General features: G+C 40.7%; 1 pseudogene; it reads right to left on the bottom strand.

Annotated features, from left to right (window-relative positions):
• LOC128610652 (Fc receptor-like protein 5) overlaps window positions 1-18,121 on the bottom strand; it is a 42,303-nt pseudogene that overhangs the window by 14,399 nt on the left and 9,783 nt on the right.

Here is an 18,121-nt window from a genome sequence, read left to right as displayed (position 1 = left end):
GCTTGATCCCGCTACCTCACTCATTTTGTACCCTTTCTTCAGTAGGAATAAATTGGAAAGTTAACTCAGTGATTTCGCTCGATAGCCTTTAGCGCTGGCGCGTTTGATCGCACACGCATGGTGAGAGAAAAGACGAGATCTCAGACTGGCTGCCCTCTACATCATCGCTAACATCTATTTTTTTTAATGGGGATCTACCAGCACTTCCTTTGCGATCGACCGGACGTATTGGGCACCCCTGATCAACCCCTTTTATTTATTACAGTATTTGGTGAAATGAACTTGACTGGTTTATATCTGTGTGAAGCTGCTTCATTCACAATAATATTATATTCTCTTTTTCTTATTTCATTATTCATTACAAGTCATCTGGACCTCCCATAGAAGTTTGTGTGACAGAAGACAAGACAGCACTCACACTCCGCCCATCTAGTTAACTTCACATCATCTCCCCACACACGCAGTAGTTTAGCCATTGTCTAGACTGCACACGTGGGTCTGCGTACAGCTCCATTTCACACACACACACACAGGTTTTTATCACATATTACTTCTCCCTGCTGATCCACATCTCCAATAATCACACTACACACACCAGATAAGTTTAAAACAGAACATCTTTATTTACGTGTCTGTATATTTGTATAGTCTGTCTTTGTTTGTGCTGTAGATTGTCCGCGTCTGTCTTCCGGGTCCAGTCCGCCGAGACTACAGCAAGAGGGAGGAGATAAACTCCTGTCCTGTTTCTGCACCAGTATTTATGTGTCTGGGGGAAAAGGGGGACTTTTATTAAAATGAACATGAGGAAGGTGGTTAATATGTGTGTATGTTCACATTATGATCATATTATATGTTTATATCTATATGTTTATGATGTTGTATACTTATCTTTATGTGTGAGGTTGTTGTGTTCATACTTACCTGATATTTATTGTTTATAATGGTTCATGCCGAATGGGCGGGGCTTCAGCTTTATAAGTGGGCCGCTACCCTACATGCGGGGGCTGATGGAAAGTCCGATTCATTTCCGTGAACCGGTTCTTTCGGACAGTTTGTTTCAATGAACCGGTTCATCAGTTCCTTTAACGCAGTGGTCGGGAACCTATGGCTCGCTAGCCAGATGTGGCTCTTTTAATGGCTGCATCTGGCTCGCAGACAAATCTTTAATTAAAAAAATAATAATAACGTTAAAAATATAAAACATTCTCATGTATTTCAATCCATTCATTTGCTACCGCTCATGTTCATGGTTGCGGGTGGCTGGAGCCAATCACAGCTGTCCTCCGGGACAACACCAAATTTTTATTGGATAATGCGTAACGCACATGGGTCGTTGTGAGGTCAGGAAGTAAACTTCCCTCCTTTTAATCAAGTAGTCAGCTAGCTAATTGCAGAAACCCTTTTATCGAAGAAGATGGCTAAAAGAAAAAAAGATGAGTATCGTACTTTTCAGCAGGAATGGACAGGAATTCACCTTTGTGGAGAGAGCAGGTTCTGCAGTGTGTCTAATATGCAATGATAAAACTGCATCGATGAAACGGTCAAATATAAAGCAGCACTTCGACACACGCCATACTACATAGCGGCTTCACATCTAATCTCCTGCAGTCATTCAAAGCGCGCTTTGGAGAATTTCGTGAGCGCACTCGTCTTTTTAAGTTCATCACCCATCCACACGAGTGTGCAGTGGACAGCGCCGACCTGAGTTACATCCCCGGTGTCTCCGTCAGAGATTCTGAGCTACAAGCTGCTGACCTGAAGGCCTCAGACATGTGGGTGAATAAGTTCAAGTCACTGAATGAAGATTTGGGAAGACTTGCATGACAGCAAGCAGAGTTGGCGAGCAAACACAAGTGGGGAGAAATGAAAAAACTTCAACCCGCGGACCAGCTGATTGTCAAAACTTGGAACGCGCTTCCCGTCACATAGCACACACTGCAGCGTGTGAGTATTGCTGTACTGACAATGTTTGGCTCTACGTATGCATGTGAGCAGTCTTTCTCACATCTAAAGAACATTAAGATCAACCCACGATCACGTTTAACGGATGGAAGTCTCAACGCCTGCATGAAGCTTAACCTCACCACGTATCAACCAGACTACAAAGCCATCAGCAAAACCATGCAGCACCAGAAGTCGCATTAATGCTAAGAAGTACTTTTTTCATCATTGGTTAGCAGCAGCATAACAACGTTATTAAAAAGAATTCAGAGAATTATTGTACTTTAAAAGTGTTGGTCTTACATAAAATGCACACATTTACTTGTATTTAGTTTTAAACATATTGTATGGCTCATGGAATTACATTTTAAAATATGTGGCGTTCATGGCTCTCAGCCAAAAAGGTTCCCGACCCCTGCTTTAACATCATTAAGCAATGGCGTAGTGCATGTGTCAGTGTCATGCTTTATCAATGAAACCTTCAAATAAAGTCATTTGTGTGAACGCATATTGCTGATTATTGCCTTTTATTCACTTAAGTTAATGGCGTTTGTGGTCACAGTTTAATTTGCTGATCCTTCATGTCGGATTCCACTGACCAGTATTGAGTAGGCCACATCTTGGACAAGTCTCCTCCATTAAAGTTTTACACCTACAGCATACATAACATACACTGATGTACAAACACAGATATGTTCTATGTGTCTAAAGTATAAGGAAAGAATAAACTAGTCTTATAAACTCCATGATTTAGCTTAACAACTTAAAATATAATCTGCATACACAATAAGCTATAATAAAATTCATTTATATTTCTTGATAGAAAGGATTTTCCATATTTTAATAAGAATGTATTTAATAAAACTAGCCATAAGTATAATTCCAATACGTTTTGTTTTGTTATTAAAGAAATTTACATTTCACATCAGGCTCGTTCAAGTCATGTGCATAGTGTCAGTAACTCACTCGTCTGAATCCTCGCTAATCCTCGGCAAACCTCGACAGTTAGTTGAACCGACTCATACGGTTCTTTTTGAGTCAGACATGCTGTGGAGCGTGCTACTACAGCTGTGCATCTTGCGTCATCAACCCGGAATTAAAGTTAGATTCAGTTTGATTTTGTGAACCAGCTTAACTGATTACTTCTGGAGAATCAGCTCAAAAGAACAATTCATTCAAGAACTGGCCATCACTACATGCAGGGGTTAGTTTGCTGGTCCATGTGGAGTTAGATGTGAGAGTAGTGTTGTCAAAAGTATTAATATTGTGAACTTTTTTGAAAAAAGCAATCCAGTCTAATTATAAAATTATTATATAATTATAGTCAAGATATATGTTGTCAATATTAATTTATTTTCACCATCATGTAAATATTTTTTTCTTCATTTAGCCTGAGAATGTGAAATGATGGATCAGCAGTGCAAAATCAGTTTAGCACCTCCTCTCTCTTTCTCACTGTTTAACCCACACTGCTGAGAAAAGCAAAACACCACAACCGCTTTAAAGCCCAGTGATGATCAGAGTGGGAAATGTTGACTCAGTCTGACAGTCACAGACAATTCAACATAATGGCAGTATGTAAAACTGAACTCTAAAGATAAATTGAACTTTGAGACGTGTGTAAAATGTTTCCATAGCATCAAAAAATGAGAAGCTAAATATAGATCATTTGTGGTTCAGTGACACATTTTAAGTTTTGTTTCAGCTAATGTTAACACTGTCTATTATAACCGATTCATACGATTGGCATTAAATGAGCTAGCTAACATCCATCCCATCCCCTACCAAAACAGTGGGCGTGAATAACCCGACACATGTGGACACGGCCTTTGGCAACTTTTAGCAAGTGTAGGCAGTGTGTATTATGATAAGTATAGTCGTACAGTTACAATCAAAATTACTCAACCCCTTCATGGCATTTTTAGTACTTAGTAGAGCACGCTTTTGCTGTTATGACCTGCTGATAACGAGATGCAGAGCTTCTGCCAGCGGTCCTGAGGAATCTCATTCCATTCCTCATGAGCAGTGGCCTCTAGTTCAGTAATGTTCTTGGATTTATATTATATATCAATCCTGCATGGAAAGAACTGTTATTCACAGTTTAGTAAATCCGACTACGCCACCCTGGGGGAGAACCAGGGAAATACTCCCAAATAAGTTTTACCGATTGAAGGCAAAGAACATGAGAGTGAGACATGAGTATCAATAAAAGTTACATTTTATTATCACACTTAAGCATCATTAAAACTTATAAATATAAAGTCACTCAACCATGAAGCACAATAAGAATTTTAAAACTAAGCAATTCTCCAGGCCCAGGCTTGGTGGGAACAAGGCAGGCCAGCTACTTCCTGGGAGGTCATCCAAACCCACCTTAATTAAAACCAAATCATTAAACACTACCTACACCATAAGGAGGTTGTTGTGCCGGCACACTGAGCACGCTGTGAAGCACACACCACCGAATGAAGGCAGCTAGCTTGCCCTGTCCACCAAGACTCACTGGCTCCTGGAGAGAAAGAAAAACACCAATTAACCCAGAATTACACAATACACTAAACAATAAGCAAAGAAAGAAAAACTAAAATATTACAGACACTGTGATGTGGTGGCTAGAACACTCCGGCCCACTGACACCACCACATGAAATAGAGGCAGTTAAACAGCTCCTAAACAGAACCAGAATGATTGTTAACAGTAAATCAAATGAAAAGTATAGCCACTATAGTGTGGAGACAATAGGACAAAGCCACAACATACACCCCATCAATAGTGTCACATGTAGCGTCTTCAGCTAGGGATTTGTCTTAGAGGAGATTTAGATGCTCAACTCCCCACTCTCACCTCAGCACAAATATCAGAGTCAAACTAAATCTACCAAGTCCCAGTGTGAAAAAGGGAGAGGTGCACTTACTATTGGGTTGAACAAACACCAGACACGAAGTTGTATGATTACGCACGCGCGGCTAATGTTACTGTCACTGAACGCACGCGCGGCTAATGTTACTATCACTGAACGCACGCGCCACCAGCACCGCTCCAAAACTATAAATAAACAAATTAGCCTTGAGATGTTCACCTCATTACACCCTGAGCAAAGCCCCAACGTACCTGAACTGAACCGGGAACTGAAACTGAACCGGAAATGCCAGGGAGCGAGGAACTCTGAATCACCAATACACATATGCGCCTGCCAAAATAAAGGTCCTTAAATCATAGGGTAGCTCCGACCTTATTGATCTGCCAAAGCCATACCCCGAGCAGGGTCAATCGGGTAGTTCACTTATCCTGCCACACACACACACACGCATACAGACACACACACACACACACACACACACTGTCATTAATTTTGGGAAGACACTGTCAGTATCTGTCTACGCAAGCTCTCTGGAACTGCCTGTGCAGTAACTTTGTGCAGCATCATGGAGGTCACCCCATCTGTGCTAGATCTCATGGAGGTCACCCGATCTGTGCCAGATAGTGTGGTGTCTTAATGCACATCACCTTCTAACCAATCAGAATCCAGTATTGAGACTGACCATGGTATAATACATTATGATCAACTTTGTATTCTGCTTACATGTGACTGCTCCAGAAGATATATTGTTGTATAATAATGAAATGTATTGTATTAATGTTTTATTATAGAAACTTGGTAAATCAAATTTCACCTGGCCATTGGACTATGTCTGTAGCTGCTCCCAAACTTATTCTTCTGGTCAGATTAAAACGTACGCTTCAACTGATGTTTGTCGTTTCTTTAATTGCATTCCTTCACAACTTAAGCGCATTCAATCACCGTCAAACACCGTCAAACACCGTCAAACACCATCAAACACCATCAAACACCGTGAAAAACTGAAATAAAGTGCATAACACATTCTCACATGAGCATATTGTACATAAGCATGTTCTTAAGAGTCCATGAGTATTCATTCATCTTGCTCACATATTAAACTAGCATTAATGGCCCTAGGAAATATTGCGCTATTACATTGCAATACAAACATGAAATGCACAACATCACAAACCAACATACCGTGTGCGCCTTCCGACCAGAAATCTAGGAGTTGCTGTAACGCTTTACTGTTTAATTATTCTCTTCTTTAGCATCTAACTCCGTGTACAGCGTAGCACCAAAAAACTGCATGCACATTTTTGCAGTGCTATTAGTTAGGCTAATCACATGACCACAGTAACTTAAATTAAATGCAGCTCACTAGTTTAACCTGTAGGTGTCACTATTTCTGCAACCCTTGTAAAACAAATCTCACATAGGCAAATTACTATTAATATTTACATTGCATTATTGTAATAATAACATAACAAATAAATACTTTAAAGGCTTAAAGAAAGAAAAGACCCATGTTGCTTTCAGCGACAGCTACACTGCCACCAAAATTACAAAGATTTATGTTAACCATATTCTGAATAAACTGAATAAATCGTGTAATTTTCCTATACATTTAGCAACTAATTTTTGACACTTGGTTTTGAACAGCTTAGTCTGAAAGTTTAATATTTCCTGTTTAATGTTTTAGGATACTAGTCTATGAATTCTGCTCCACTAGCACCACTAATTTTTGAACTGGACGCTCAAGTGAAGAAAGTTGCGTTATGCGCTCACCTTTCTTTCCTAAATTACTTTGTCCTATTTGAATTTTGACCTTTCGCACAAGACCATCACCATCTGCCCTTGCCTCAACAACTCTGGCTAGCTTCCACTCATTTCTGGGAATATTGTCATCCTTGACAATAACGACATCCCCAACTTGCACATTTCTTCTGGGCACATGCCACTGTTGTCTGAGGCTTATGCTGGCCAGGTATTCCTTGCGCCACCTGCTCCAGAATTGTTCTGAGAGGTACTGCACTCTACGCCACCTCTTCTTGGCATACAAATCTTCCCGGACAAATTTGCCTGGAGGCGCGAGGGGCACAATGGACTTCATTGTGAGCAAATGGTTAGGTGTCAAAGGTTCAACACCTTTAGGATCATTGATTGTGTTTGTTGTGAGTGGACGACTGTTAACAATTGACATGGCTTCATAGAAGAATGTCCTCAAAGAGGTGTCATCCAGTCTCCCTTTAGCCTGTGCCAGAACAGAACTCATCACGCTCCTAACCGTCCGTATTTGGCGTTCCCAAATGCCTCCCATGTGGCTTGCTTCAGGCACATTCATCAGGAAGTCACATTGCTTTCTTGCAAGGTAAGTTGAAATCCTTTCCTTGTCAAGTTCCATTAGACCTCTCTCCAACTCATTCTTTGCTCCAAGGAAATTAGTACCTTGGTCAGATCGGATTTGTCTTACCGCTCCTCTAATTGCTATGAAGCATCTCAAAGCATTCAAAAATGCGTCTGTTGTGAGATCCTCCAACATTTCTAAGTGGATGGCCCTGCAGCTTAGACATGTGAACAACAGACCATACCGCTTGAATTCCTTTCGACCTTGTTTCGTGTTGAATGGCCCGAAACAGTCAATTCCGGTGTACAAGAATGGAGGAGATGGATCTACTCGGTCAACAGGTAAGTCTGCCATTCGCTGTTCTTCAGTCCGTCCACGCACCTTTCTGCAAGTGACACAACTCTTGATGTGCTTGGCCACTACCTTGCTTGCACCTATTATCCAATATCCGCTGGCTCTGAGCTCATTCAAGGTTTGACCTCGGCCTTGGTGCTGAGTCCTTTTGTGACAGTGGTCAAGTATAAGCTGTGTGACAATGCCTTCCTTAGGAAGGATCACTGGATGTTTCAACTCAACTGATGCGGAGGACATTCTCAACCTGCCACCAACCCTGAGCAATCCATTCTGAAAGATAGGGTCAAGTTGATACATCTTGTGAGTTTTTGGTAGCTTTGTGGATTCCTGACTAAACAATTTCAACTCCTTTTCAAAGGCTTCTCTTTGTGCTGCTCTGATGAGCACAAGAGCGGCTTCTCTTCGTTCCTCTACACTAATGGGTCCAGACCTGTCTTTGTGTGCCAGTCTCTGAATCCGAGCAATAATGTTGAGGGTTGTATTCCAATCTGAGAGTCTTGACAGCCTATGGAGGAAGCTGTCTCTTTCAACAGCATCTGTTTTCAGGACTTTGACCTCTGGGTCACCTACAAAAAGCTCTGGGGATCTTTGGCTAAAAACAATTTCTTGTTCCCATAAGAACTTTGGTCCTCTGAGCCAATTTGATTCTATTAGGTCTGCCACCTTGAGACCCCTAGATGCGTGGTCGGCTGGATTCTGGCTTGTTTCGACGTAGAACCACTGACTAGGATCAGTAGTGTCTCTTATTTTCTGGACGCGATTTGCTACAAAAACATGAAAGCGTCGGGCGTCATTCTTGATGTACCCGAGCACCACCTGTGAATCAGTCCAGAAAAACTCCTGGTCTATTTTCAGCTCCAGCTCTTCTCTAAGGACACTACTCACAGCAGCAGAGACTGTAGCTGCAGTGAGCTCAAGGCGTGGAATGCTGACCACCCTTGTGGGTGCCACTCTGGCCTTACCCATGACTAATGCACAATGTACTTGTTCATCAGCAACAATCCTGATATAAGAACATTGCCCATAGCCATTATTGCTGGCATCTGAAAAATGATGCAGCTCAATTTTTCGTATTGTGCTGAGGTGATCAGGAATGAAGCATCTTGGTATTTGAATTTTCTCAAGATTTTCCAGGTCATGGAGCCATGTTTCCCACTTTGGCTTCAGTTCAAGGGGAACATGTTCATCCCATCCTACACCTCGTTTGCACATCTCTTGCAGCACTCTTTTCCCAGTCAAGATGTAGGGAGAGAGAAATCCTAATGGGTCGTATACACTAGCTACCGTTGATAGGATTCCTCGCCGGGTGGCTGCCTTTTCATTGAGGACGACATTGAATGAGAACGCATCCGTCTCTATGCTCCACTTCACTCCCAGCACACTCTGCATTGGAAGCTCGCTGTAGTTCAGGTCCACATCCTTCACTGCACTTGCCCGTTCACTCTCTGGAATTGCATCCAAAACCTTTCTGTTGTTAGAGACAAATTTGTGTAAGCGCAGCTGTCCTTTACTAAAGACTTCCCGTGCTTCATTCACAAGCTGGTTGGCTCTTTGAACTGAATCGACACTGATAAGCCCATCATCCACATAGAAATTTTTCCGGATGAAGACTGCAGCCAATGGGTAATCATTCTCATATTTGCTGGCGAGGTATTTCATGCCATAGTTAGCACATCCAGGCGATGATGCTGCTCCAAATATGTGAACTCGCATCCGGTATTCTTTGGGCTCTCTTGCAGTGTTCCCATTTTCCCACCACAGGAACCTCAAGAAATCCCGATCTTCTGGGGTTACGTGGAAGCGGTGAAACATTTTCTCAACATCGCAATTAATCGCGATCTGATGCTGGCGAAATCTACACAGCACTCCAGTCAGAGTATTTGTTAGATCAGGTCCTGTGAGGAGGTGGTCATTCAGAGAGGTGCCTTCACATTTGGCAGAGCAGTCAAATACGACCCTAATCTTCTCAGGCTTCCTAGGATGATACACCCCATGGTGCGGAATGTACCATGTGTTGCCTTCCTTTGGGGTGGCATTTGTTTCTTCTGCATCACCATCTCTAAAGACATTGTCCATGAATTTGATATAATCTTCCTTGTACTTTGGACTCTTTTCCATTTTTCCTTTTAAATGTTTCAATCTGACTGTAGCCAGCTGCTTGTTGTTTGGAAGCTGAGGACGCTTTCTAAATGGTAGAGGCATCTCCAGATGTCCCTCTTCGTTATGTTGAATTTTCCCATTCAAGAGATGCAGAAATTGAATGTCATCTTGGGATATTGTCTTTTCTCTTGGATTTGTGTCAAGAAAATCTCTCTCTAATGCTTTGATCACAGAGGCAGGTGTGATAGGTGGAAGTTCTTTCACAGAGATACGATGACAGAACCCTTCGCCATCCCTTATGTCAGTGCAAGGCATTTTGGCTCCAACTATACTCCAGCCTAAATCTGTCTTGACTGCATAAGGTTCATACTCTTCCCCTGATATCACTGCTTTTGGTTTCAGAGCCCGTGCACAGTCATAGCCAATCAGAAGTCCTGCAGGACAGTTCAACAGATCTGGCATCTCTTCGGCTATGCTCAGAAGGTGAGTCCACCCTGCTGCTGTTTCACGAGTGGGAATGCTATTCTTCTCTAGTGGGATGTATTCTTGAGTGTATGCTGGAGGTAGCTCAATGTACTCTTGTAAATTGTACCCTCTCACCTTCAGTCCAACAACTCTGTGACAATTCAGTATTGAACTCTTGTCAGTCATTGTTGACAACTTCAGTTTGACAGGTTCTGTGTGTGCTTGAATTTTTCCACAGACATCATGGTCAATGAAGGTACTGGTACTCTGTGTGTCCAGTAATGCATACACTAAAGTCTCTGGACTATTCTTGGCCACACTAGAGAGCCACACTGGAACAATCATGGAAGTGCGATCACCATTGTCCATTCTCACGGTGCACAAGGCAATGGAAGAATTGTCCTTTTGTGGTAATGCTTCTAACTTTTCTCCTACAGGGCGTTCTTCATGAAGTGGAGATGGATGACTTTGTCTACAAATATTGCAAGTAGCCCTCTTTCTGCAATTTTTTGCAACATGTCCGACTCTGAGGCACCCGAAGCACATATTGTTGCTAATGACAAATTTTTTCTTTTCCTCTAGAGGCATCGCTGCAAACTTTTCACATTTATAAATAAAGTGATTTTGTTGACAGCACACACAATCTATTTGTCTTTTGGTTTGAGTGGCAGGAGAGTTGGTTGTAGAACTTCCTGATGCACTTGAGTCCTTTGAAGTGAAGCTTGATCTTTGAAACACCTTTGTTGACGTTGCTAGAGTGCTGGCTTTGAGACGCTTCTGTTCCTTTCCATTTTTCTCATCTGCTTGTTTTAATGCAAAAAGAGAAGAAACTGGATTGCAAGCAACACGTGCCTCTTCGGCTACAAAGTCTGAGAACTCCTTAAAGGCAGGATATGGCTTCCCTTCATCTAGTGCTTTAGTGACGTACCGGTTCCAGCGGGTTGTTGCCCAGTCAGGAAGTTTTTGTAACAGCTTTTGGTTTTCTTGACAATCATCTAAAACCTTTAGACCATGAACGTAAGGCATTGCATTCTTGCAGGAGATGAGGAAATCACTAAATTCCCTTAATTTCAGTGATTCCTTTGGTCCAATCTTGGGCCAGCTACTCAGCTTCCCCCTGAATGCTCTTTGAACTATGAAGGGGTGACCATAACGTTTGTTAAGGGCATCCCAAGCCTGTGTGTAGGCTTCCTCATCACTTCTATAAAATGTTCCTTCTAACACAGAAAGTGCTTCTCCACTGATGTATTTTTTCAAGTAATATAGCCTATGAGCTGGGTTTGTGCAACTTGTTTCGATTAAGGCCTTGAAGCAGGTACGCCATTCAGTGAATTTAAGTGGATCTCCTGTAAACATGAACGGCTCTGGTGCTGGAAGTCTAGTCATTGCCAGGGATTCTTTTAATGCTTGAACTAGCGAGGCTTCATTTGATTTTGGTTCTATTTTGCTTTCAGAACAAAAAGGGATTGAAAGGTCTTTGGGATTCTGGGTGCATGGAGTGCTGTTATGCTGCACTGGAAGCTGACTTGGAGACAAAGTGAAGATTTCTCTAGTTTCTCCTATTTCAGCATTCAATTTTAATTCCTCTTCAGCATATACATTGTATTCAGCTTCCATAGCTTCAAGATTTCTTTGTTCTTCCATCAGTTTTAACTTCTCTTGCTGAGCTAGCACCTCTCTTCTTTGTGCAGATATTTCCCTTTCCCTGTTAAGTTCAGCACGTTTCGATGCCAAGCGTGCCGCCGCCTCTGCTTTCTTTACTGACACTTGACTATCTTGCACACTACCCACTCCAGCTCTTGACACAGTTGACCCATAAACTGACCTTGCGTCTTCTCTCTGGAGTAATTTTGAAAGAGTTTCCTTAACAGCTTCTGCATTAAACTCTTTATCAGCTTCTGCGTAACGCACTTTCAGAAGTGTAGTTATTTCAGAAGTCACTGATGTGCAGATATCCATTCTCCTTCGTATATCTTGGGCTGGTGTGGTCAGTGCACGTAAGCTCTTATATTCCTGCTTTAATTCTGACTCATACTTTTCCAAGGTTCTCATCATTTCGCCTAAGTCTGATTTACAACATTCTTCCTTTAGTTTAGTTCTAATATACTGAACCTCAGCTTTGAAGGTTACATATGTTAACATGAACTTTCTTTCCTTTTTTATGCTCTCCTGTTTAATGAGCTCAAGCATCTTTTCTGTTGGGTGTTTTTCTCTTTCTGACCGCCTCACTGCTTGTTCAGCGCCAGGTGTTGGCTCCTGGAGCCCTATCCTATGTATTTGGAGGTCTTTATTAATTTCAGCTAACCGTTCTTCAATTCTTTGTTTCTCTGAGGTTTCAAGTTCAGTTTCTAATTCCTTCTCTAATTCTGTTTTCTCGTTTTCTAGAGCCTGTAGTACTCCTTCTAGTACACAAACATCTGGTGTGCTTTGATCCATTTTAGTAAACTATTTTGAAACAACACTACTGAAATATTAAATGATGAAAGGTAAACTAGAATGACCAGGAAAATACACACTTTCAAATGATCAAACAAGTACGTTATATACACACTGCTATTCAACTTACAAAACTATTCAGATGCAGTTCTCATTTTTCCTTTGTTTCAAATAATAAATTGGAATTGCAATAAATAACAATTTAAACAAAACTGAGAAATGTAAATGCACAGTCTGACCTGGAATCCAGATGTAATGAATGTTCACAAACTCAATTGTCCAAAGATGTCGCGTTGTTGCTTCCCTGTGGCCGTTCTTGGCAGCTGCAGCACCGTCTTCTTCTGGGTTCCACCTTCACGCTGAACTGAAGCTCGCGAGGTCACGTTGGATGAATGCCAGGATGATTAGGCAGGTCGTTTACGTTGAGTGCGGGACGGAGACTTCACAAGGGGCGGGCCCGTACAATATTCCCTGGGATGCTGGCGATCGTTGCTCACTCTCCAATGGCTACGTTGTACATGTCCATGGATGGCGATGTTTTACAACACACCAAACAATACTTTTTCACTGCAGTTCACGAAGCAGTATGTTCTTCACTGTGGCTCGTGGCAGCAGGCCACGTTTTTCACTGCTTTTCCAGAATAGGCCTACGTTCTTCTTCACTGCCTTACCAAAGGCAGTAGGCCACGTTTTTCACTGTAGCTGCTCCCAAACTTATTCTTCTGGTCAGATTAAAACGTACGCTTCAACTGATGTTTGTCGTTTCTTTAATTGCATTCCTTCACAACTTAAGCGCATTCAATCACCGTCAAACACCGTCAAACACCGTCAAACACCATCAAACACCATCAAACACCATCAAACACCGTGAAAAACTGAAATAAAGTGCATAACACATTCTCACATGAGCATATTGTACATAAGCATGTTCTTAAGAGTCCATGAGTATTCATTCATCTTGCTCACATATTAAACTAGCATTAATGGCCCTAGGAAACATTGCGCTATTACATTGCAATACAAACATGAAATGCACAACATCACAAACCAACATACCGTGTGCGCCTTCCGACCAGAAATCTAGGAGTTGCTGTAACGCTTTACTGTTTAATTATTCTCTTCTTTAGCATCTAACTCCGTGTACAGCGTAGCACCAAAAAACTGCATGCACATTTTTGCACTGCTATTAGTTAGGCTAATCACATGACCACAGTAACTTAAATTAAATGCAGCTCACTAGTTTAACCTGTAGGTGTCACTATTTCTGCAACCCTTGTAAAACAAATCTCACATAGGCAAATTACTATTAATATTTACATTGCATTATTGTAATAATAACATAACAAATAAATACTTTAAAGGCTTAAAGAAAGAAAAGACCCATGTTGCTTTCAGCGACAGCTACAATGTCCTTACTGAGAGACTGTGAGGAACAGCTTTTAACTTCTTTGCATGTAAACCATTATTATCAGCAGTGGAGTGTCATCATATACTACATTCACAGTACACTATAGACTGTATGTACAGTATCTGGTCTTATTCCACTCTTCATTAACAGGGACACCACTTCAGCTTGGAGGGACGGACTGTGGGATATTCATGTTGATGGTAAGTGGTCATATAATTGCTATACCATTGCCTCTGTGTGTGCTAAACACTGCATTTGTTAATATAACATCAGAGTTTTGATTTTGTATTTCAGTACGCCCTGTATGTGACCCTTGCAAAGCGCTTTGATTTTACAGCTGTGAGTTTTTTTTTTTATCAATTTATGGTTATTTTTTTCAGCAAAAAGGACCGTAAACACAACTAAAATTTTATGATTAAGATTTTCAATTGTCATCATTTATCAGTCTGACATGCCTGTAATCAGGAGGTGGTGGTGCCATCAGTCACTACAGGCATTTCCTCTGGTAAGGTATGATACTCATAACTATAGTTTGGATGAAGATGTCCATTATGTGCATTCCCAGTATGCAGGTCATTTGTAATAAATAAAAAATAATGCACACTGGAAATTTTTTTTTTACTGTTTTGTCACTTTTTCTTCAACGTCAAGTCCAACAGTCAGTCAACAAACAAACAATCTTACTGGAGCTAAACATCATGGAGGTCACCCCATCTGTGTTAGACCTCATGGAGGTCACCCTGTCTGTGTTAAACATCATGGAGGTCACCTCATCTGTGCCAGATGTCATGGAGGTCACCCCATCTGTGTTAGATGTCATGGAGGTCACCCCATCTGTGCCAGATCTCATGGAGGTCACCCCAACACAGAGAACCCATGTATATACAGGGAACGCTTATGTATTGTTTGACTATTGTTTGTTTATGTAATTACCTTTCTTGTTTCATAAAAGTGTTTGAGCAGCACTTGACTAATTACATGTTTATTGAAATGTCTTATCTTTTTGTACAAAGGACTCGGCGGTGATGAAACAGACTCTGCTTGCCTGTGAGGGGGTGGAGGAGAACAGACCCCACTTTGCTGGGAAAGTTCACTTACCACGGATCATGAGGATGAACGAGGATGATGCCTTGTTGGCCATCACAATGCAGGACCTGTTTATCAACACTATTTTTTATGAAAGTGAAATGGACGAAGATAAAATCCGGGCTCCCTTCCTTTTCACCTTCGAGAGATTAGAGGACATGGAGTTTTTCATGCAGGAAATATGCGATAAAAGAAATATTCACGTGTCTTGCCTGCACAAACCTCACCGTTAACAAGCTAATTAGTGGGGTAGATCTGTGAAAATATTGCTTTTACGTGTAGTTTTAGGTTTTGTAAAATGTTGTTTTTTTTTTATCCCATTAAAGTTTTGTGGGGAAAAAAAGTGTTCTTGAAACCGAATATACTAAAATTTTATTTTGTATCTTATTATATTTTTTTTTCCTAGAGTGAAGACTGATTTTTATGTTAGATGTAGATTTTGTTAATGAAGGTGAATAGAAATAAAATAAATTCAGCAACACTTGAGGGCAGTGGAGTATGTGACTAATAAATTGTAAATTAAGTAACACTCCCAGTCTACTACCAAATGTTCATGGAGTTGGTTGCCTTGCTACCAGTCTCAGACCACACGTGTCCTCTTGTTTTGTTCTTTAGTGTGACACGTGGATGGGTTCAGACTACAAGACAAGTTGCTTATTACCATATGAAGACAATCACATGTGGACTGAGTCCATCCAAAATTATATTCACATATTTCCATCTAAATTATATTCACAATGATACTCTCGTTGTACATGCATTCATTTTTCTTTCATGAGGTGGAGACCCTAAGTGTACATTTAAAAGCAACAAAAGAGATAAGACAAGCAGATAGGTGATCATTTTATTTATTTATTTATTTTTAATCACACCTGCAAGGGTAACTCAGTTCCCATGTTTAAAAGCAAACAGCATATTAGGAGCACACTATTACATTAATGAATCACATATGGCTGAGAAAATTCACAAATAGCTTACATAGCCTTAATACAGTGGGGAAAATGGAAGGTAGTCTAGTCATGCAGTTTGTCACAGAAACAGTGCAGAAAAATCATGAAATCATGAAAAATGTTAAAGAAAGGTAAGGCAATATTAGCTATGCCAGCATCTCCAGTTCCATGCAAGTCTCATGGTTACTTTGACCTAACCTTCGTGCATTAACAATCAACATTTTTTCCCCTTTAGGTAAGTTTGATCTAATGAAGGGCTTGCATTGACGTTAACAGCCAGTAGGTGGCGAAATGAGCCATAGAGGTGGAACTAGACTACATCCACAGAGGTGAAACTAGACTAGACCCATAGATTACTAGACTAGATCAAGAGAGGTGGAGCTAGACGTCCAGCTCCATCTATTTGGCTCTGCAGTGAGCAGTAGTGATGGGAAGTTCGGACCATTTTACTGACTCGGATCTTTGAATCTCGTTCAGCAAAATGGAAAAATCTTTTTTCAAGTCATTTCTTTCATTTCAGCAGAATATAATTAAAATGTTACATGTTAAATTCACCAACACATCTAGTACTTACGCAAACGTTGATCACATTTGGAATAAAAGATAAAATATAGGCTATTGCAGCCAAGGCCAAATTATGAGAAACAGAAATGATTAATTAATAGCTTAGCATTAGGTCTTCAGGCTATACAGTCTGTTAGTTCACCTCACCTCCCGATCCGAGTCGTTCTTTCTTTTGTCACGTCGCATTTCTCACGTCTGTTCCCCGGAAACAGAAATGATTATTTCAGCTCTCGAGTCTTCGGGTCAGAGTCGTTCGTTCATCACGTTACAGCTCCATGGGCTAAATGCAGTGTTCTCTGTTGCACGGGGAGCTGCTGTTATATAAACGCTAGATGATAAAATAATGTAATAACCTGAGACTCAGACAGACGCTTCAGCTTCTATCACACTGTACGGTCTGTTGTCCTCATCAGGGTCAGCTGTAAAATACACACTCATGAACACTTCAAATTAGCCTCTTATTAAATGTCAGGGTTTAATTTTAAGGCTAATGAAGAACACTGAGGTCTTACTTCGAGCTCTGTAACATTTCACTGCCAGAATGATGGTCACCAGCACATACGGAGAGGCCGCTACTGCACTGCTGAGGAGCTTCAGTACCGACAGTGGAGCTTTTCCATCTGATAGAACTGGAGGGAAAAATACCATGGATAATTAAATAATTATAATCATACTAATAATAAATTATAATTAATCATATATAAAGCATAAATGAACAGGCCATAGATCTAATACATACAAGTTTCATGAGTATTCAAATTTCAAGATATGAGTCTGAAAAGGTATCTGAAACTTAATATGTTTCTTTAGCCATATACAAGCGTTTCTCTGGAACATTTAATTGAACATTAGGACAGTTATATTTGTGCTTTACTACTGATAATGTAGAAGACATAAAAATAAACATCTAAATAAACACAAAATAAAAATCAGACTGACTTTTGGACAGTGCTGTATTGTTTAGCATGAACTGATAAGCTAGTTGATAACATTATTAACACTGCAAATACAAATATACTTCAATAATGTAGAGTTCTATAATACTATAACTACTATATATTTAAGTAATTAGTGATGATGCAGTGTAGACGTATGTAATAATATATAAAATCTGTTAAGAAGTGCCAACCTTTTTCACTCACCAGTAACATTTACCCAGAGTGCATCACTGTAGTGTGTGTAGTAGACTGGGTTTCCTCTTCCAGCTCTGCACCTGTACTGACCTCCATCAGAGACTCTAACGGAGCTGATGTTGTAGTAGTCTGTTTCAGTCTCAGTCTCAGTGCTCTGTGTGGGTTTGATCCAGTAAAATTTCCATCCAGCAGACTGCAGCTTCAGTGTACAGGACAGAGTCACGGAGTTTCCTTTCAGTACAGCTCCTTCACGACTTGATGTGAGTTCAGGTTTAGGTTTTTCTGCAGTTGGAGATGAAACACACAGTTCAGGATGTTAACTGTTCATGTTCTGTCTCAGACTGTTTAACACACTAATCACTACTACAGACAAACACACTATTACTGATACACTGTAAAGACTCCTGTCATAGTGAAATTATTCATGAATATCTATCAAAATATTTTGTGGTATTTATGAAAGTAATTTAGTTTTTGTGAGAGTAGATTTAATGT

This window comes from Ictalurus furcatus, chromosome 7, assembly GCF_023375685.1.
Source record: "Ictalurus furcatus strain D&B chromosome 7, Billie_1.0, whole genome shotgun sequence".
Taxonomy (NCBI): Eukaryota; Metazoa; Chordata; class Actinopteri; order Siluriformes; family Ictaluridae; genus Ictalurus; species Ictalurus furcatus.
The sequence above is the reverse complement of the archived record's forward strand: the minus strand, read 5'-3'. Positions and strand labels throughout refer to the sequence as shown.